The sequence below is a fragment of the Herpailurus yagouaroundi genome, unplaced genomic scaffold (assembly GCF_014898765.1).
Source record: "Herpailurus yagouaroundi ecotype Mexico unplaced genomic scaffold, PumYag 221, whole genome shotgun sequence".
Taxonomy (NCBI): domain Eukaryota; kingdom Metazoa; phylum Chordata; class Mammalia; order Carnivora; family Felidae; genus Herpailurus; species Herpailurus yagouaroundi.
The window spans coordinates 5,221,567-5,237,907 of NW_024412452.1; the positions used below are offsets into that span (position 1 = coordinate 5,221,567).

Here is a 16,341-nt window from a genome sequence, read left to right on the forward strand (position 1 = left end):
CCTGTCCCCTTACATACTGACTTCTGGAAAGGATGGTCTATGATCCTTTTTCTACTTTCTCACTACCCACCTATTCCCCATCCCACAACAATCTGGCTACTGCCCTCACCATTCCACTGAAATTAGCCTTGCACAGTTACAAATGATCTTCTAGTTGCTTAATTCAATGGACACCATGTGCTTCTCCAGCTTATATACTAAAATTGGAAAGACGTGGAGAAGATTATCATGGTCTCTGGGCAAGAATAATAAGCAAATTCATGCAGTGCTTCATATTTTTATAGTAGGAACTCATTTTGTTATATATAGACATATCTGATTTTGGAGAATATATTTGCATACAGAAAAAGTAGAAAGATACACATCAAAATTTTAGCGGTAGTTATGCTGGGTGATAGGATTTAGGGCAATTCTTAATTTATACATACATATATATATATATATATATTTCACTACATATGCATGTGTATGTATATGTATATACATAAATATTTCAATGTATCTAATGATATTTCTTATCATAAAATTATATTTCTTATCATAAAAATAAACATATCACCTCAAAAATTCAGTGACCCTTTCTCAGTTCTTTCCTTATTTGACCTCTAAGCAGTATTTGACAGTAATACTATTATTCTCTTGGCTTAAAGGACACTACTCTCCCCTGCTCTTCCTCCACTCTCTTGGCATCTTGTCCTTAGTCTCTCCCTCTTCTATGCATAGTGTCTAGGTGGGCTTCAATCATGTCAGTGGCTTATATGATGCTGAAAACTCCCAAATCTATTTCTCTAGCTCAGGATTTCTGCCTGAGTTCTAGCCTCCTATATGCCATCATTTACTAGGTTTCCAAACACTCCAACATGAACTCATCCTCTTTACCCCAAAATTGGTAATTTTATGCTTCTATAGTCATATGTCAATGAACAGAACCACTATCAATCTCCCTTGTCAGAAATGGAGAAGTCATTCTTTATTCCTTTCCTTTCTCTTACCTCCTACATCAAATCATCAGTGCTCTCACCAAGGTTGTCATCATTTCTTCTTTAGGGTTATTGAAACAACCTCTTGACTGTCATGTTGGCCTCAATCTTAGCCTCCTCTACTCCCTCCTCTATTCTGAAGCCTTAGTGGTTTTTCCAAAATATAAATTACATCATGTCTGTGTTGAAAAGCCTCTGATGACTCCCTTCGCCTAAGGATAAAGTTCCAATTATATTTACTGTCCTCCAGTATAGACTTATTACTCAGCATTCATCCACCTTACATTTTCAGTCTTTGTGAACTCTAGATTTAGTGACTGCTAGCGATTCTCCAAACATTCCATATTTTCTGACACCTCTAATCTTTTGCCCATGTTACTCCATCTCCAAAAACCTTCTTCCCTGTTTTAAGTTGATTTACTCTCAGTTATCCTTTGAAACTCAGCTCGGGCTTCATTTGTTGACCCACTCAGACCACATTTGCTCTCAGAGCACATTTGCTTCCCTCTACTGTGCTAGGAATCACATTCTATTTTAATTATTCATTCATTTGTCTCTTTAATAGTAGAATGTTGAGATCCTTGAGGCAAGGACTGTGAATTTATTTTTTTTAATATACACATAAGTAAACAATTGGCATAAAAAAGGCAAGTGCTTCCCAGCAGATACTAAACAAGGTCTCTTGAATAAATTTACCTATAAGAAAAATTTCAGTGTCATTCTTCAAAAGTCACTAAAGTAAATATAAGTGCATCTAAAGGTATTTGTTCAACCCCTGTACTGACAAGTTAAAGAGCTCAAAATTCAGGAAGAGCTCCAAGAAAAAAAAAAAATCAGAACTTGAATTAGAGCCATTTTTACTGACAAGCATAAGGTCTTTTAAGCTGGCACTTTGCTGCAGGAATGCCATGATGTAATGCAGGGAACACAGCACACGAAGTGAGAAAAACAGTTTCTAGTTATATCTTTACTTTCCAGCCACCCAAATGATTCTCTTGGCAAATCACCTGCTTCATCTGAAATTGTAAGGCAGCACCTTTACGAGCCTGAAAGAACCAGATGGTCTTCTGTATTCCCTTTAGCACTAAAATAAATAATTATAACATTTCCATGAGCATGTGTTTCAACAAATTATTTTCAGTTCTTATAATACAAACCACATAATATACTAAATATATATGATAATTGGGGGGCTTATTTAAGTAAGGAGGTCCTTAAGGACTACCAAGTAAGCTCTGTTAAATAAATTGAAATACTGTCTTTTGCACACTGGTGGTATTGCTGATCTCACAACAGGAAGGCATGGCTCTACATGCCTTGGCTCTTCAATACTAGAGAGAAATTATCTGCCACCAGTGAACCTTGATCCAAACTCCTCCCTCTAATCTGACCAAAGACAGGCATACATAAAATGCTCCTTTGACTAAATGGAAAACAGAGGGAAACAAAAGGCCTCAAGTAACACTCAAGACAGAATTCTATTTAAAATATAAGATAATTAATATGGAAAATATGGCATCTCACATACATCTTCCTCCACTAATCCTCAAAACTTACTGCTCTTTCTCTTAAACACAAACTCAATTCATTCAAATATTGTGTATCCACAGGTTTGTGTTAGGGCCGGAATCTTTTTCCAGCCCAAGGAAGAGACTTCTAAGTATTCCATGGCAATTATGTGGAATTCCACATCACTGGAATTTCCACTTTGCCATTTTTTAGTTCAAGTTTGGGTTTGTCCCCAAATGAGATCTGACAGCAAGTGAGCTGGGGACTTCTGGGAAAGGTTTTCCTAGAGAGTAGGCAGATATGTTATTCTTCCTTGTGCGCTACTGTAACTACACGTAACATTCCGGCATCCATTTGTGACAATGAGGGGAGACCATGGCAACAGCTGAGGATAACAGAGTAGAAAAAAGGAGGGTACTTTGGTCTTTTATGACAATAATACATTTAATTAACCAAGAGTGAAACCATCCTGTCTTTAGAAATAGTAGATATGATTTTATATTTGCAGCCCAAATCCTTCCAACTGATAAAATACTACTGAGTGTTCTCAAATAGCATTCCTTGTGTTGAAATCGGTGGGCTTGTGATACATACGAAGGGATTGGCAAATTATAACCTGCAAGCTAAATCTGCCCACCAGCTACTTTTTAAGTGAAGTTTTACTGGAACACAGCCACACTTTTCTTGTATTGTCTGTGGTTGCTTTCCTGCTACAACAGCAGAGTTGAGTTGTTGTAACAGAGAGAGTATAGCCCACAAAACTGAAAATATTTAGTATCTGCCTCTTCACAGAAAAAGTCTGTCAGCCCCTGTTCTGTGCCAGCAGATCTCAACTGGGGGCTGTATCACCCAGAAATGCTTTCCAGGCGCCATTTTGGATGTTCTGATCATTGTGAAGTTGTACAGGTCAGGCTTAATGTTAAAATACTACATGACAAAGGATAACCGCACCCAAAATGCCAATAGGGATCCTGTTGAGAAACACTACCCATCGTCACTATGATAAGCCTTAACTGTGTGCCACATCTTGGGCCCCATGAATTGTACTTTACAATGCACCTACCACCTCAAGTTGGAAGGACTCACCTCCATAGGCGAATAGCAAACTAAAAGCATAGTACTGAGCACACCATTGATCCTCACTAGACATTTATTGATTCATTACAGGAAATATATTTACCATGATTTGGGGGCTATTCTTTTAAATTAGAATTTTCCAGTTTGGAAAATTGTTTCCATGAAAGCACAGCCTTCCAAGTTCTATTCTAAAATACAAGTTGGGGGCGCCTGGGTGGCGCAGTCGGTTAAGCGTCCGACTTCAACCAGGTCACGATCTCGCGGTCCGTGAGTTCGAGCCCCGCGTCGGGCTCTGGGCTGATGGCTCAGAGCCTGGAGCCTGTTTCTGATTCTGTGTCTCCCTCTCTCTCTGCCCCTCGCCCGTTCATGCTCTGTCTCTCTCTGTCCCAAAAATAAATAAACGTTAAAATACAAGTTGGCTCTGCACACAATTTTTATTGACGCATATTTTATTTTATACTCATGAATTTTTAAGTGCTTTCTACTTTCAATTTTACAGAGTGATTATAATTTCCTTGGAGTTGCTTTTATATTAAGCAGTATTTTATAAATAATGATAATTACTCTAATTCCTGCTTTAATAAAAGGACCTTAAAATATTTTATTGAAAGGAACTAAATTAGCCTCACTATAGCATAGAGATCTAAACTTGAGGGAAAAACATACGCATCTGAAGCCACTGTAATTGTTTCACAATCAAGAAATATATAATCTTAACTATATAGTCAGCTGAAACATGAAAATTATAGGGGGGTTAAAATATGTAAATTGCATCCATAAAAAACAATTCCAGAGACATAAAACAAATCTATCCTCAGTGGCATATATCACAGGTCCTATATATCATAATTCACCTAAAATTGTCATTTCAGTCAAGAAATTGAACTAACAACTAGTTGGAAAACCAGCTAAAGTACTACTTCATTCACACCAGAAGGCTGAAGTGGCTTAGATCTTTAGGAAACAGCCAAGTGGCACTTCAGTCTTTCATATTTGAGCCACTTGGGTTTTCTTCCTGCTTTACAAAGTATATAAGGCAGTGTGATGAAGGCAATAAGGTGCACTAAACTTCATATGTTGCAAATATTATCCCAGTTTACTAAATCTTTTCACGTTCTTTGAGATGATTTCTTGCATATTTATAAAACAAAACCTCCTAAAGCTCTCCTAAATATTGAATAAAGAATGCCGCCAACTTCTCTACTATCTAAAATGGTTGCATTGTGGGGCACTTGCGTGACTCAGTCAGTTAAGCGTCCAACTTTGGCTCAGGTCATGATCTTGTGGTTTGTGGTTTTGAGCCCCACTTTGGGCTTTGCGCTAACAGCTCGGAACCTGGATCCTGCTTTGGAATCTGTGCCTCTCTCTCTCTCTCTCTCTCTCTCTCTCTCTCTCTCTCTCTCTCTCCACCTCCCCTGCTTGTGTTCTCTCTCAAAAATAAATAAACTTAAAAAAATTAAAATGGTTGCATTGTATATATGAAACTTATTTGCTATGTAACATCCCCCTGATTAGATAGCAAATATTGCTAAGGTATCTCTGCCTGGGAGACATGCAGTGGTTCTGAGACATTGGACACTTGGAACATCATTTTGACTTGGACCTCAAACATGAACAACTATCCACACACACAAAGTGTAAAATATTCCTCTCATGGGTGTATAGGACACTGTTCCTACCAGTATGGAGATGGCAGACAGAATACACACAGGACCACACACCCAGATAAACAAAACTATTTGGTTGAACAGAAAGATAAAAGCAAAATTAGGAGATAACACATACATCAAATAGCATTATGAGCACAGCATATGGTAAGAAAGGCAAACCTCCAAAATGAATATGCTTATAGGGAATACTGAGAAATACACCAGAGAAACTCAAGGCCCTGATAAAATGCAGCAGAAAAAAAACCCAAAACAAAATCTGCTATGGGATGAAACAGGATCCTACAACCTAGATGAAAAGAACACAACCAGAAAAACAGGCCTGCAAGCCTGCACAATGAAGGGTTTTGACCAGTTTTCAGTGAAATAATATATCCAGGGGCACTGGGTCAGTCGGTTAAGCGTCCAGCTCTTGGTTTCAGCTCAGCTCATGATCTCATGGTTCGTGAGTTTGAGCCCCACATTGGGCTCCACGTAGACAGCACAGAGCCGGCTTGGGATTCTCTGCCCCCCTCTCTCTGCCCCTCCCCCATGCACACTATCTGTCTTTGTCTCTCTCAAAAATAAATAAATAAACTTAAAAAACTTTTTAAAGAAATTGTCATGCAAATATACTAGATCATTCACACTCTGTTATATATTCATGTGTAGAGCAAAATGTACATAATTCTCAGCTTAATGACAAACTCAGTTCTCTACTCTCACCACACACACAAAAAACTACTTGGTTCTAGAAAGAAGTTGAAGGCCTACCCACATAGCACTGTTTACCATGTATACCTGGAACCAGCGTTTCCTATGTCACCACTACAATCGAGGCTGTAATACCGAAACAAGGCAAAAGTTGGGTAATAACACCACTTTTAAACTAGACTTTGAATTACACAAAATGATTTATCGTAATTGGGAAAGAATTACAAAATACAGATAGAAGGAAAAATTATCTCAAATTCCACTCTTAACACTTCGGTGTATGTTTCATGACAGACTGCTTGTTTCTGTGTTTTATATTTACTATGTGTATTGAAAGTTTTTTCTTTAAAATGGGGTCCAGCATGTGCACTGTTTTAAACAACCTGTTTCGTGCCCAAGATCAAAACATATGAAAGAGCATCTGTACATTTTGGGGAACAAATACTCTTTGCTCTTCTACATAAACAGTTGTTTTGAGGGTAAGCTGGTACTGTATTTTTTGAATTAAAATTTTTGATTCTTACATATTTTCAATTTCAATCAAATCAATTTCCAATAATTTACCTTAATGATAAAATTTATAAAACACGATTCTCACAAGTTTCATTATATTCTCATAATTTGGAAGACTGCATAAAGGCCAGTGTAGCTGGAATACAGAAGAAGAGAAAAGGGTAGGATGGAAGGTGAGAACTGGGAAGAGACAGGTCTCAGGAGGGCTCATAGCACAAGGGCAAAAATGTAGATTTTGTCCTCTGTGCAAAGGGAAACAAATGTGGAGTTTCCAGCAGTACAGAGATCAGCTTATGTCAATTTTTATGATCTCCTTCACCATGCATATGACTACTCTAAAGTTAGAGTTGTTAGGTTTCTGAAAAATATGCCTGAAGAGCCATGGAGAGGGGAAAAGAGGACAAAGCTGCTGTCTCTTAGATAAGAGAGTAAAAACTCTGGAGAAAAATCTAGAGGTGCCTGGGTGGCTCCATCAGTTAAGTGTCCAACTCTTGATTTCAGTTCAGGATATGATCACATGGTTGTGGGATCCAGCCCCACGTCAGGCTCTGCACTGTCAGCAGAGCCTGCTTGGGATTATTTCTTTCCCTCTCCCTTTGCCCCTCTCCCCACTCACACACTCTCTCTCTCTCAAAATAAATACATAAACTTTAAAAAAAATCTAAAAAGATAAGAACTGTATTGTGAAGCTGAAGAAAATAAAATTAACAAAGAAGTTGGTGACAGTGGAAGATAGTAAGTCAGAGGTCATCTAAAAAGCACGGAAGAAAAATTCCATCAGGGAAAGAAAATAGGTTAACAAAAATTAAGTAATATCCATGGTTAAAATGAGAAATCAGCAGGCATAATCTGAACTGCTTCTATGGAACAAAAATAATTCAGTCTTGGACCACTCTTAAGTGAAATGTTATTAATTCTTTAAAAGCATAACTACTTAGATTTTCAATAAAAATTTTATAAAGAAAAAAATTCATTTGTTCCACAATTGACAACTTCATCAACTTTAAGCAACATCATCAACTTTAGATTAAAAATTTTTAACGTATTTTTGAAATAGGAAAACCTAGGTCAAAATATCAACTAAGTTGCTCAAGGACTTCTCAAGAATGACTTAAAATCATGAATATTCTATTTTTAATAAGTCTATTCTATGGAAATATACAATCTATTGAGCAAAGAATTCATCATTAGATATGATATCTTTATGATTTGGCACAGTGTCAAGGCTATTCAAGGAACAGTATGTTTCCCCTCATTAAGTATGATGTCTGTATTGAACAGCATGTTTTAAAGACATCGAGTGTCAAAAACCTTGAACAAGAAATGTTAACACTCTGATAATGTGTAGTTAAACACTAAATAAACTAACAATATACTCCAAAAATAAAGCATCAATTGAATATATTTGGACCGGGAGTTACTCATGTGAAAAATTTCTAAATCCACTTGAAGCACAAACATTAACTGTCAAAATATGCTACAGTGGGATTCCATTTTTATACCAACAATGGAAAAATAAGATTTAATAGAGAAGTGCCATGATACAACAAAGTGGGGGGGGGGGGGGGGGGTGACCATACGTTTATGAAGACAGAATTCAACCTGTGATGTAATTGCAGTTAGGATGTAACCAGGCCTGAAATAGCAAAACCGCACTTTATCTGTTCAACCAGATTTGTCATACACCCACGGGAAATGTGTTTCTAGGAGGAGGTGGCAGGCAATAGTGTACTGGGTATTCACATAATGATAATCATCCTACAAACTTCCCTTAAAGTAGCTCTGAGAACATGGATGTGTAGCCTTAGTACTGTGTGTGTCAAACCCTCCTGGCATATTTTGAACAACTGTGGAGCTCCTTCACTCCTTGGATTCACATGCTAACTTGTTTTTGTGACTTAAGGCAAATGGAAAGTCACTGCTGAAATAATTAAGAACCACAGCCTTTCTAGAGTTGGAAGAAATCTGTTTTTTTTTTTTAAATAACACATTCTTTATTTGATGGCAAAACCATCTATATCTTTAGAAGCAAGTTTGTAACTCTTTCCTTCAAGTGGTGATCTCATACGATAAGGCCAAAAGCTGCAGCCCCCAAAAGGTTTAGCACTGAAGCAGTTCTGAAAAGAAATTTACACATAAGGTAAGAGCCGGGGATGGGAGATCTTGGAAAATCTACATCTAAACTATAAATCTACATCTAAACTCAGAATCATGTTCATGATCTATGCATAAATTATTGAACATGTAAGATTGTTATTTATATAATGTTTGTATAAGTATTCTGGAAAATGTCCTTACTGTAATCATCTCTATCTCCCTGCCCCCATCTTACACCTCTCCATTTAACCCACCATTCACCCCAGAGCAATGTTCAAAACTACAATCCATTGTTGTCTTCCTGTCCTTCAGCAGTTTGCCATCACCTCCTACCATGCAAAGTTATTCAGCATCTAGCCTTGCTTAGCTGTCCACACTGATCCTCATACCTCATCCTCATTGTACTTTTCAGATTCACAGTCATTTCCCATGCCTTTCCTAAGTCTGCAGGACTCCAAATATACACACATACACACAACCAACTCGATATTCCCAGGACACATGTGTCCACCTAAACATATAGGGTTACACAGAACTGTGCCCTCTGTGAGACTCTCTTTTTTTTAATGTTTACTTATTTTTGAGGGAGAGAGATAGGGAGACAGCGCAAGCAGGGGAAGGGCAGAGAGAGAGAGGGAGACACAGAATCCAAAGCAGGCTCCAGGCTCCGAGCTGCCGGCACAGACCCTGAATTGGGGCTCGAACCCATGAACCGTGAGATCATGACCTGACTCAAAGTCGGACGTTTAACGGACTGAGCCACCCAGACGCCCCTGTGTGCCTCTCTCTTGCCCAGCAAACACCCACTGCCCTTTCATGTCTCAACAAAAGCGTGTTGGTTTCTGTCTTCTGTGTTTTTTGACACACCACTCTAGGTAGAGTTGGGAGTGCATGGCACAATAACTTACTCTTTAATTGTGTATTTATATGTCCCTCCCTCAAATAGGCAGAGTCTCCTTCATCTTCATACTCCCAGTACAAAGCACAGTGCCTGACATTCAGGAGACTTTTAAATTAATGTATCAGTTAAATCCATAATTTAGCATATACATGTATTTATGAACTTGAAAAACTCATCTCTATTTATTCTACATTTATATATGCTTATAAATTAGAAAATGATGCAAATGAAAACATTTCCATTTCTTGGAATATGACAGAATTTCCCACTGTACAGAAAACAAGACACAATCCTTATGCCAGGACCATTTATATCTCACAGATACTTTATTAAAAGAGAAAAAGATAAACAGAAGACCATATTCATTTTCATTAATTGTATAATAATATTGGGTGAATATCGGTAACCTTAAGGTTTCAAGTAAATGTGTAATATTTCTTTAATTTAGGTATATTTTAATTTTTTTTATTAAGCCTTTATTTTTTAGAGCACTTTTAGGTGTACAACAAAATTGAGAGGGAGGTACCGAAATTTCCCATATACCCTCATCCCCACCTATACATAGACACTCCCATTATCAACGTCACTCACCAGAATGGTACTTTTTTTTTTTTTTTTTTTTTTTTACCAAGAATGAAGCTACATTGACATATCATAGTAACCCAAAGTACATAGTTTACCTTAGGGTTTATTCTGGTATTGTACATTCTGAGTTTGGACAAATGTATAAAGACATGCAACCTTCATTATAATATCATTCAGAGTATTTTCACTGCTCCAAAAATTCTCTGTGCTCCACCTATTCAACTCTTTCCCTCCCCCATCCCACCTCACCCCCAGAAATCACTGGTATTTTTATGGATTCCACAGTTTTGCCTTTTATATAATGTCATATAGTTGGAGTCATACAATACATAGTCTTTTCAGATGGGTTTCTTGCACTTAGACATATGCATTTAAGGTTCCTCCATGTTTTTTTCATGGCTTGATAGGTCATTTCACTTCAGCTGAATAATTTTCTATTGCCGGATATATCAGTTTGTTTATCCATTCATTTACTGAAGGACACCTTGGTTCTTTCCAAGTTTTTACAATTATGAATAAAGCTGCCATCAACATCATTATGCAGGTTTTTGTGTAGATGTTTTCAACTCCTTTGAGTAAACACTAAGGAATGCAGTAGCCAAATCATATGGTGAGAGTAGGTTTAGATTTGTAAAAATACTGCGGGACTGTCTTTCAAAATGACTATACCATTTTGCAGTTCCACCAGCAATGAATAAGAGCTCCCACTGTTCCACATCCTCACCAGCATCTGGTGTTTTCAGTCTTCCAGGTTTGGGCCATTTTAATACTTGTGTACCAGTATGTCATTGTTGTCTCAACTCGATTTCCCTGATGACATATGATGTGTAACATCTTTTTGTAAATCCACTATCTGCACAGGTTTTTTTTTGATGAGTGTCTATTAAGATCTTTGGCCTATTTTTTATTGGAGTTTCTTGTTTTCTTATGATTGAATTTTAAGGGTTCTTTGTATCTTTTGGATAACACACTTTTATCAGATTTGTGTTCTGTAAATATTTTCTCCCAGTCTATGACTTGTTTTCTAATTCTCTTAATACTGTCTTTTGCAGATAAGTTTTAAAATTCAATGCAGCCCAGATTATTTCTTTCTTTCATGGATTGTGGCTTTGATGTCATAACTTAAAAGACATCACCATACCCAAGGTCATTTAGGTTTACTTCTATGTTATCTTTCAGGAGTTTTATAGTTTTGTGTTTTAGATCTATAATTCATATTGAGTTTTTATGAGGGTATAAAGTTTTTGTCTAAACTCATATATATACGTATATAAATTCTTGCATGTGGATGTCCAGTTCTAGCACCATTTGATGAAGTGACTATCTTTGCTTCATTGAATTGCTTTCACTTATTTGCAAAAGATCATTGACTATATTTATGGAAGTCTATTTCTGGTCTTCCTATTCTGTTCCATTGATCTATCTCTCTATACCTTTACTAATACCAACATTCTTTTAATTACTGTAGCTTTATAATAAGTTTTGAAGTTGGGTGACTTAAGTCTTCCAACTTTATTCTGCACCTTCAATATCGTGATGAGTATTACAAGTCTTTTGACTCTCTTTACAAACTTTAGGATCAGTTAGTTGATATTCATAAAACAATTTGCTGGGATTTGATTGGGACTGCAATGAATCTGTAGATAAAGTTAGAAAGTACCAATCTTTTGACAATTTTGAGTCCTCTTACCCATGAAAGTACAATATTCTCTCCATTTATTTAGTTACTTGATTTTGTTCATTAGAGTTTTATAGTTTCTTCATATAGATCTTACGCCTTTTTTGTTAGATTTATATTTAGGTATTTCTCTTTTTTGATGCAAATGTAAATGATACTGTGTTATTAATTTCAGATTCCATTCGTTACTGATAGTATGTAGGAAAGTCAATGAATTCTGTATATTAACATTATATCCTGCAACTTTGCTATAATTTTTTTTTAGTCCAGGAGGGTTTTGTCAATTCTTTTAGATTTTCCACATCGATGACCATGTTATCTGTGCACAAAGATAATTTTATATCTTCCTTTCTAATCTGTATATATTTTATTTCCTTTTCTTGACTTTTGTATTAGCAAGGTCTTCTCATATGATGTTGAAAAGGAGTGGTAACAGGGCACACCTTGCCTTGTACCTGATCTTAATGGAAAAGCTTCAATATTCTCACTAATAAGTATGGTGTCAACTATAGATTTTTTATAGCTATTCTTGATCAGTTTATTTTGCCTAATATTTTGTTCTCCTCTATTCCTAGTTTTTTAAGAATTTTTGCATCTTTATGTTCATAAGAGATAATGATCTGTAGTTTTCTTGTAATGTCTTTCTCTGGCTTTGGTATTAGGGTAATGTGGCTTCAGAATTAGTTAGGAAGTATTTCCTCTGCTTCTATTCTCTGAAAGAGAGTGTAGAGAATTGGTATCATTTCTTCCTTAAATGTTTGGTAGTATTCACCAGTTAATCCATATGGACCTGTGCTTTCCATTTTAGAAGGTTATTAACTATTGATTCAAGAAGGTTATTAATTAATGATTCAATTTCTTTAATAGATATAAGGCTATTTAGATCATCTATTTCTTCTTGTGTGAATTTTGGCAGATTGTGTCTTTCAAGAAATTGGTCTATTTAATCCAGGTTATCAAATCTGTGGGCATAGAGTTGTTCATAGTATTCCTTTACTATCCTTTTAATTTCTGTAAGATTTGTAGCAATGTCTTCCTTTTTAATTTCTGATAGTAGTAATTTTTGTCTTCTCTTTGTTTTTCTTAGTTAGCCTAGCCAGAGGCTTATCAGTTTTCATTGATCTTTCAAAGAAGCACCTTTTGGTTTCATTGATTTTGTTTAATTTCCTGTTTTCAATTTCAGTGATTTCTGCTCGAATTCTTACTATGTCTTTTATTATTTACTTTTGATTTACTTGGATTTGCTCTTCTTTTTCTAGTTTCCTAAGGTGGAAACCTAAATGATTGATTTTATATCTTTCTTCTTTTCTAATATATAAATCCAATGATATAAATTTCTCTCTAAGCTCTGCTTTCACTATATCCCACAAATTTTGGTATTTTATTTTCATTTTCATTTAGATCAAAATACTTTAATTTTTCCCTTGAGATTTCTTCTTTGACCCACATGGCATTTAAAAATGTGCTATTTAATCTCCACATATTTGGGGATTTTCCAGTTATCTTTCTGTTATTGATTTTTTGTTTTTGTTGTTTAATTCCATTGTGGTCTAAGAACAGACATTGCATAATTTTTATTCTCTAAAATTTCTTAATGTATCTTTAGTGATCCAGAATGTGGTTTATCTTGCTGAATATTTTATGTGAGCCTAAAAAGAATGTGTATTTAGCTATTGTTGGATGAAGCAGTCTATAGATATCAATTATATACAGTTAATTGATGGTGTTGTTGAGTTCAAGTATGCCCTTACTTATTTTCTGACTGCCATATCTGCCATTCCTCTTCCTGACAGAGAGAGGTATTGATGTCTGCAACTATGATAGTGGATTCACCTATTTCTCCTGGTAGTTCTACTGGTTTTTGCCTCATAGAGTTTGAGGCTCTGTTTTTAGGAGCAAACATGTATCTATATAATTGAAGTACTTACTTCCACAGTGCCTACTTTCCCAGATGCTCTTTTCTAGTTTATTATAGTTTTGAATCATTCATCAGGCCTCAGTATACTGATTTCTCAGCCCACTAATATTAATCTATTTCCTCAATTAAAAAAACACATACATTTTTTTAAAGAAGTGTAGGTATCTCATTTACAAGAGCTCTATTTAAGAGGCATAATCTTCCATTTTGCCATAATAGCAAGGATAATATTACAATTCATTACTCATTCATTAAACAAATGTTAATTGAGCCTCTATTATATGATCAAAGGGCCCTTTGTTGATCAGCTTCTCCACTTCTGTGTATCTCATTTTATAATACCAGTCTACCAAGGTTAAACTGTAGTAATTATTAATTTATTTAAAGTTATTTCCTACCTTTTGATATTCTACTCAAAAGAACTGTGGATTGTCTCTAAAAATGTCAATTTGCAGACTTGCTAACCCTTCCAGACTTGGTTTCTACTCTTCCTTTTGTGTACCTTCCCTGACACATCAGTTCATTCATCTAGAATGAACTTGAAACTCCTTGTATACTATCAGTACAGCTAGAACATTTTGCTGTAAGAACACTAATTATGTTCCACTGTAATTGCATGCATACTTGCCTCCTGAAGCAAGAACAAGGGCTATGTAGCCAACCCCATGTCCAGCTTGGGTCAGATCCCTTCCCCCACTACACACATAGCCACACATTAATGCTCCATAGTACTCCACACTTCTCACCATAACTACAGTTAATTATGTTTTATTTCTACCTCCTTCTTAGAATATACACTCTGTGAGTACAGAAACTGTTCCCAGCAATTATTCTCCCAGGGGATCTGGTGCAGAAATCAAAGCACAATAGATATTTCAATTACTATTGATTGGATTAATTAACTAATTAATGCACACCACCAAAAAATACCCTGATGACTTAGCTTCTATATGCTAGTCTTGAACCAGCAACATCCACTTGATTGAAATCCTCCCACACATTATCTTTCCTAAAATATCTTCCAGAATGCAGTGTGTTTCCTGAGTTGCTATTCTTTTTGCATTTTCCAAACCCTTCTCCTGGCTCCTTTCATCAACCTTCCTCACCTGGTAAATATTCTTCAACTTTAATTACATGCTTATTGTGGTGAATCACAATTGAAGTAATTTTAGAAGGTGAGATATTTGCTAACTGTAGAAGAAAAAAAAGCCTAATGAAATTCAAATATCTTTCCCTGCTTATTATCCAAATTTACAGCTGTTTGCATAGCTCTACTTAATGAATATAGCTATTTTCATATCCATCTGAATTCCCAATCTCTTTCTTGTTACTGTTTAAAACTGTCTATCCTCCCCCAGAAATCAGGGAATAATCTTTTCCTTTTTTAAACCAGACTTGACTAGAGCTTCCCTCACATTTGCTATGGAAAAAAAAATTAAAACATATTTTGGGAGTTCCCCAGAAAAGTTGTAGAAGGAAAGTAAGGGAAACAGGAAGGGGGCAAGTAAGGAAGGAGAGAGAAAGGGAGAGAAAGAGAGAGAGAAGTAGAGGAGGGAGATCTTCTCCATATGGCTCAAGAATTCTTTCACAACTGATGAAAGTCAAATTATGAACATACAATTAACACTGTGCCTGAGACCATGGATTGGTCTGTAAAAGCTCTAATAACATTTACTGCAAAATTTGAAATAATGTAAAATCATGGTGAGATTAATCTTCCAGCCCTTTCATATATTTTTAAGTGGATTTTGTTTGTCTTCTATTGTCAATTTATAAAAATTTCAAAACAAAATAAACAAAATATTACAAAATAAACAAATATTTTACAAAATATTACAAAATAAACAAAATAAACAAAATATTTATTTGTAGACCATACACATGCATCTAATTATTTTTTTGCATACTTGCTTATAATAGTGGAAATTAGTTACTTAAGATTAAAGACCTGTCTTCTAGTAAGCTTAATAATTTTCTCTAACTCCATATTGAATATAAAAATCACATATAAAAGAACTTGTTAAATCTGTAATGATTATAAGATTGTTTATGTTCAGATTCATGCAAATTTCAGGCTGATGGTATTTCAGAATGATATTATCATCAGTATTTACTTGGAATGGAAGAAATAGATGAGTTGGCATAGGAGAGACTCTTACAAAGAACCTGGAAGCACATATAAGGCTCATTAGTCTGTCTCACTGTTTTCTTTCCTAAGTCACTGGTTAAAACTCTTCAAGGGCTACTTGTCTTTGTGGTTGTATATGCTTGAGTCTGTATGGATAATGCTGGCAAGCCTCCCAGGAAATGCAACAATCACAACTGCATAGGAAATAGATGAGCACAAATGTCTCACCATCAGAAAAATGTCAAGTACACACACAGGGTTCAGGATAGCCTCTTTGTATACAACAGCTAACATACCATTATTAGCCTAGAACAACCAAAAGCTTTTTTCTTGTAACAACAAAATGATTATAGTCTATGATTCACAAAAATCTATCTCCTACAGTTACCCCCAAAAGGCTTATTTATTTCAAAACAATAAAAACCTATTAAGATGGCTTTGAGACAATATTTATTAAATTACTGCTAGTCCTAGCTCCTAGTCAACTGTTAGTGAGTTACAGAATTAGTGGGCAGATAAAAAGGGATGCTATTCTGAGAAAGAATAATGCCTCATTAAAAATTAGTTTCTTTCGATCATTCAAGGAGCCATCTTT

The 16,341-nt window shown here is 35.7% G+C and overlaps 1 protein-coding gene and 1 non-coding gene across 6 annotated transcripts in view; one reads left to right on the forward strand and one right to left on the reverse strand.

Annotated features, from left to right (window-relative positions):
- The window catches only part of CTNNA2 (catenin alpha 2), a 1,118,632-nt gene that overhangs the window by 989,815 nt on the left and 112,476 nt on the right, over nt 1–16,341 (reverse strand). The window lies entirely within an intron of this gene.
- Nucleotides 178–280, forward strand: LOC121019322 (U6 spliceosomal RNA). The gene has a single exon (XR_005785535.1). It is a non-coding gene; the product is annotated as a U6 spliceosomal RNA (small nuclear RNA).